Source organism: Suncus etruscus, chromosome 1 (assembly GCF_024139225.1).
Source record: "Suncus etruscus isolate mSunEtr1 chromosome 1, mSunEtr1.pri.cur, whole genome shotgun sequence".
Taxonomy (NCBI): domain Eukaryota; kingdom Metazoa; phylum Chordata; class Mammalia; order Eulipotyphla; family Soricidae; genus Suncus; species Suncus etruscus.
In genome coordinates, this window is record NC_064848.1 from 88,764,974 (window position 1) to 88,772,198 (window position 7,225).

The window sequence follows — 7,225 nt, forward strand, 5'->3', positions numbered from 1 at the left end:
TTTCCAGGTCAAACTAGTGAGTCCCTTCATTTAGTCCCTTGACTTATATAATTTTATTCTTTTGTATCTAAAATATTTGTTTAATTGTATTTTTAGTCTTTTTTTGGGGGGGGTCACACCCAGAAGCACTAAGGGGTTACTTCTGGCTCTATGCTCAGAAATCGCTCCTGGCAGGCTTGAGAGACCATATGGAATGCCGGGGTTTGAACCTCTGTCCTGTATTTATTACGTAAATACCAAGAAATTAGTAGATGGCTATATTCTAAGACCACAATATACAGAGAAGTGTCTTATAGGAAAATGATAAATGTGTATTCAGATGTCTTGGACCAAATTCTTGTTCTAGTTATACTGAGAAAGTATTTACTAATTTTTGAAGTGGTATTGACTATAATTTCTTCCCTGTGTATGTTATAGGATACTAAATGCTACCATATTCTTTAGTGTTTTAGTGCTTTCTTTGTGAGAAAAATCATGAAGGTGAATAAAAACTTAAGTGAAAAATAACACTAATTTTATTATATTTGGATTTACCAAATATTGGTGTCAGAATCTATCTGGAACCTCAAAGGTCATGAGAAATTTAAGGTGTAGTTTATATATGAAGTTTACACATGGAGTATGTCACTTCCTTAAATTTCACATTTATCTAACCAAACATCAAAAAAATGACTGAGTACCTATCATATGCCTGGTGTAGAAAAGGCAGATATTGATGAAAAACATATCATGCCCCTACAACTAAGTCAAGTTCTGGGAGTGTTAGACTTATGAATCATATTTTCTTTACTTCTAAGGTTTTCTTTAAGTCAAGTCAAAGTTGGCCAAAATGCACAGACGCTTAATTGAAAAGATCCATCTCTGTCAAAAAATCTAAAGTTTTTCTAAAGCCATGGAATGATCTCTTGTGAAGGAACCCAGAAAAACACTCTACCAATGACAAATTCTTAACATATGCACAAATGTACTTATTTCTTGATGGAAGTGGCATAGAAGTTAGCCAGAGTGTATGACATATGAAGGGATATTAGAAAATGTGATAGTAAATATAACACGAATGGGGAATCTTTAGAATAAGCAATTGACATTTCTATTTCTGTATCTTAAGAAGACTGCACAAAGGCTAGAATAAAACTACTAAAATAAATTAAAATTATAGAAAAGTGTCAAGTAGATATCACACTAATCTTTTATGGTTACCCTGAAACTCAGATATGAAAATATAATATTAGTTTTATGCACTTAGAAAAATACTATTTTTGTGTTTTCTTTTTTCTCTCCTTTTTTTGCTTCACAATCATCTCCTAGTCACAAACTCAATTTGAAGATATAAGGCACAAAAATTTAACAGAGCAGCATAATAATCGGAATGCTTTGGTCTGTCTTTTGCATATTCAGAAATGCTAGAAAGATAGGATAGGAAGTAAAAGACTACTGTGAGTTTGGGTAGGTCACTCATTGACTTTAATATCCTAAAAATGACTAAGTATAACTGGCCTACTTAACCCATAAAGTTGTTCTGAAACTCAACTAGAGACTCACTAAATAATATGTGTCTAGAATTGTTTTGTTGTTGTCATCCTAAAGTGTGTCAATGATATTTTATTAATAGTTTGATATCATCTGAGCCTCTCAGTTTGCTGTTTTCTTCTACGTTTATCTTCTTCATTTTACCCTTTTAGAAGCTGCTTCATGAAATAGAAATATATATATATATATATATTAGTAATTGTTATATCTAAGTTCTAAAGGAAATGTAGGATCATGTATGCCAGAGAGACCTCCCACCACGCTGAGAACAGAATTGTGTAACCTTGTTATAAAGGCTGTCAGTATTTACAGATTACCTGAGGATCCAACTCTGTCTTCTGTCTACAAGATGATTTATAGTGCATGCTATAATGGAGATTATAATGCTGCAAATGGAGAATAGAGCTTCCACTTGCATTACAGATAGGCCATACATAATTCTGCTCATAGGATATACCATCTTCCTTTAACAGCCTGAATAATGTACTAGCATAACAGCAAAAGAAAGTAATTTAGAAAATAAAACTAACCTGTTATTAAGTGAATCTTAACAGTATAGTTCTCAGGTTACTCTTTGTTCTCATTTAAATTTTATCTATGAAGGATTATTAATTTATATGTGAAAGAAACAGTTTGCTTTAAATATAAATGCTAGATGTAAATTATTAAGATATTATATAAAATATTGTTTAAACCCTACAGCATCTTAATGTAGGAAAACAGTCACATAATTTAGAGAATGGGAAATAAGATTTAAAAAAATTGTTTTTAGAACATGCTCAAGATTTTATACTTTGGTAATAAGTTTTAATCAGATCTTTGAATCAGACTTAGATCATTGATTTTTTTTTTTGCTTCTCAGCAGCAACCATGCCTTAAGTTTATTGAAATCTAAAAACATGCTAAATTGGCATTTATTTAATTATCATTAAGTAAGAATTATGTCTTGAGGGAAGGGAAGGGGAAAAAAAGAATTATGTCTTAAAATAGAATTTTTAGATTTCTCCACCAAAGTATAGAACAAATGCATAAATACTGCATAAGTTGAAAATAAAGGTAATCACAATATTGCACAGCAATAAAACAATCTTAATTACTTGAAAAAGTATATGTCAAAAGGCAAGGATCCTGGTTTTCTAGTTAGAATATATTTGTTGAGTAAAGTCTCAAAGTTATTATTAACTTTATCAATTATTACTTAATTATCCATGTTCAATAGGTAGTACACAATGTACATATATTATTTTTAAAGAGAGTGTTATGGAAGATTTTTGCTGAGTTCAAAGTCCATTCTTTGTTTTTCTGGTAATATAAAGCCTCAGCTGTAAGGACAGCTGTCAACTGAAGTAGCTAATGCATCAAAGGGAGGAAAATTTTGCTTTCCAGTTCAATCTGTATTGCAGATACTGCAAAGGTAGCAATCCTGTCATATTCCTCTGTCAACTTTGCCCTTTGTTACATAAGAGAGCAAGTGGAGACATAGCTTTTATTTCATTAGAGTAGTCTTTATTAATGGCTCTTGACCCATGTTTGTTCAGGCAAAGCAATTCAAGAAAAAGCGGAGACATGGCAGGAAGTACTTATTTCAAATATTATACACGAAGTTTATGTGGAAAGTGTATGTTATGCATCAAGATACATTGTGTTATTTTCACATTATGTTGTATTCACACAACACAAGTAAGTTGGTGAGTGGCAATTATCTAATGTTAGATCAGTGGTAATGGACAATCTGGTTAATTTGGCTTTTAAACGTAAATTTTTTAGCAACAAGAAGTGAAATACTAAAAGAACACTTTTAAATGAATTTCCTTTAATATTTAAGTTAGTTCCTAAAGTGCCTGACTTTATTTTCCAATTATCATAATAACATTTCAATTGTACTGTTGCACTAATAACACTTCATTCTTCCAGTCCCTTGCATTCACTTAGTTCAAAGTACATTTGCTTTTACATAGGTAATCAATTTTCATCTGCTTTATTTACTTTAAGGAAATAGAAAATTATAAAAAATGAACATTGCACATTTTTAAAGAATCAAATGTATATATATATTTATAATATTTATTATCAACTAAAATTATAAGAAAACACAATTAAAAAGTAAAGAAAAAGTAAAAATAAAGAAAGTAAAGAGTGACTCAAAAACAAACCAAACAAAATAATATAAAACCTTAAAAATAAAAATCTTAACAAAGAAAATACAAAATGATAAATATATAAAAATATATTTAACATAATATGGTATTGGGTAAATTTTCCAATTTACCATTGGAAAAATGGTAAACTAATCATAACATATAATTTAGCAATTGCACTTCTAAGTATTTGCTTACTTATTAAATTGAAGTGTTTGCCTACATAATACTTCTATGCAAATATTTATATTAACTTCCAAAACTTTATGGCAAACAAGCTTGTTCCTCAAATGATTATATAAACACAATTTCCCTAATAATATCATATTCATATGATATATTGTTATAATTGACAAGCCAATCTACATACATTATTATCAAATAAATACATTATTATCAAATGCCACACTTCATTCTTTATGTGTTGAGTTCTGTGAAGGAAATAAAGAAAGAGAATCCTGAGTGATAGCAAAGAGTGGAGAGTGTTTGCCTTCACGTGGCGACACAAGTTAGATCTCCAGTATCCCATGTGGTCCCCCTAGCCCAGTGGCTCCTGAGCCACATGTGGCTCTTTACACTTTTAATTTGGCTCTTCCATGTGCCAGGCGTCCGCTCCAGGAGTCAGGGCTCTGCTCCTAGCCTCTGTCAGTGTGCTCCCTGTGTGGCTCTCAAAATAAATTTCAATTGTGGTTTTGGAGAGATTTGGCTCAGTTGAAAAAAAAGGTTGCCGACCACTGTCCTAGCCTATTAAGAGTAATTCCCGGACCTGGGTCACCCGACCCCCCCTCTCCCCCATTCCTCCGGATCTCCAGGTGGGTTTCTGGGAGGAGCTGACGGGGCACCCTGGGTTTTCCCCACTCCCAGGCCGGGCCGGGACACTGGCCTAGGGTTGGGCTTAGGGGGTGGAGTTTGATCTGGTGGGTGGCAGATAGCTGCTCAGCTATACTCAGTCTGTCACTGGTAATTTCATACCAGTCTACATTTTGCAAACCTTCCAACCATCAGTACCCCAGATTTACCCTTCTTAACTTCAGTAACACATAGTTCTAATCTCTGACCTAAGACATACAGTATATCTAACAAATCCCAGAACTATTTAGAAGGACACAAATTGAACACATATATCTTTTGAATATTTTATGGGTATTTTCTTTAACTGATGTAACTATATATTCTTCTAGCATGATGTTTCTATTCACTTTCATCTTGTCTATTCTTTGTAAGCTGTTCAGTAAGGATTGTTGGTGGAACTGTCCCTCAGTTTGATGCCTATGATTGAACTATGTCATGGAAATTGCATGTCTTGTTCCTATTGCCTCCAGATGCACCAATAACGCCCCATGGCATTGATCCTTGTTTGCATAGACACATTAAAATGGGAAAACACCATACATACAGATAAGTTCTTATCTAATAAATCTCAGTACAATGTACCTTACACCCTGAACATTGATATAATGACCTGGCACAGGCCTCAGAAGAATGGGCATCCTCCATTCACGCTGGAACCAGGCAAGCTATCTACGAAACATCCAAGGTCTTTTACAGCAACAGCTGGAAGCAGTCTTCTACCAGGAAAGACACTACCAAGGGTCTGACATCGACCCCCTAAAAAGAGACTTCCGTTTACACTGAGAAGACTTGACAACATCAATGACCTGCTCTACAGGACATGGTTCTCTCTAGTGCCCCTTAAGTGTGAGGTGAAACGAGAGGATGCTATGCACCATCCTGACTGCAATATGGGATATGCAGACTCCAGGATCTTTAATACAGAAGCATGATACCAACAACAGAGACTATGTGAGGAATGGAGGTGTATTGCCACTACAGACGATGACTTGAATTGGACAAACTAATTTGCCTGGAGCCTAGAGTCAGTCCTGTGCCAGAAAACTTCAGGGTTAAGGTCTCCTTGTATTTAGACCATAATTTGTCTTTCCATGTCCCTTATGTTTTGATGGGCCTATGCAAACAAATGCCACTTTAATACCATTTTTTACTATGTTCCCTTGACTCCAATTCTTAAGAAAAACAAGCCACTAAAACTTTTGAGGTTAACTTAAACTAGTTAGTATGTACATGGAACTAGAGAAATGTACTTTGCCCTCAATGTTTAAGGAGCTACATAAGTATAATGTCTTTAGATTATATTGTGTGCTGCTAAGAAATAGTATGTACTACAACTGGGGATTTGAGGGACAAGAAATTGTATTGTACATGGGTTCAGTTTTGTTTTTCTTAATGCTCTTTGGCTGAAAGTTCAAGGCTGGGATATCATCGATGGGACTACCGAGAATTCTGTTTATGGGTGATTGGGCTTCCACTGTAACTTTACCCTGTCCTCTTCTTTACATCTTTGTTGTCATAATTAAAATAAAAAAAGAAATGTAAAAAAAAAAAAAAAACATGACCAAAATGACACTTCTAGGTTCCAAGATAATTCTGTCTATATCTCCTCAGAAAAAAAAAAAGAGTAATTTTTGAGTGCAGAGCCAAGTGTGGCCCCCCAAAAATTAAAACAAAGGAAAGAAGAAAGGAAGGAAGGAAGGAAGGAAGGAAGGAAGGAAGGAAGGAAGGAAGGAAGGAAGGAAGGAAGGAAGGAAGGAAGGAAGGAAGAAGGAAGGAAAGAAGGAAGGAAAGAAGGAAGGAAAGAAGGAAGGAAGGAGGGAAGGAGGGAAGGAAGGAGGGAAGGAGGGAGGGAAGAAGGGAAGGAGGGAGGGAAGGAGGGAGGGAAGGAAGGAGGGAAGGAGGGAGGGAAGGAAGGAAGGAGGGAGAAAAGGAGGAAAAGAAAAGAAGAAAAAGTAGGAAGCAAGGGATGGAGTCACTGAGATAATTCTAGGGACTCTTTGTTTTTTCATTGAGAAAGAGTTTGACAATTGGTCTCCTGGACACATTCCCTTCTTTGAGACTACTAGGAAAAATTTTTTCTAGGTAGTGGAAAAGGCTAGTTAATCCAAGTTTCATTTCTGTCAATTGTCCCACAATGTAAAACAAACAATTACATTTACTATAAAGAATGGATCCTATCTCTAGAATGACAGCAGATAGTCCTTTCTTTTCTTTATTAATATTTACTTTATATATAATTTGTTTTTATTTTGGGCCACACCCAATGATGCTCAGAGGGTTACTCCTGGCTATGCGCTCAGAAATCGCTCCCTTCTTGGGAGACAATATGGACCGAGGAATCGAACCACTATTTGTCCTGGGTCAGCCGCGTGCAAGGCTAACACCCTACTGCTGCTCCATCTCTCCGGCCCCTTTATATATACTTTTTATGCTTTTTCCATTATAACATTTATGTAAAAGAATAAATGTTTTTGAATTTCAAAAGTAAATGCTGGTACATCATATATACATATATATATATATACATATATACACATAATGTTAGTACATCAGGGTGTCATGATCCCTATAATATAACCCATTGGATCCTCTCAGCCCAATCCCATATTCATTAACCATAATTCTCAGGAGATTGTCCTGTAAGAATTATTTTATTTACAAACCAAGATGACAATCACATAAAGTATATAACTCTCTTCACAATG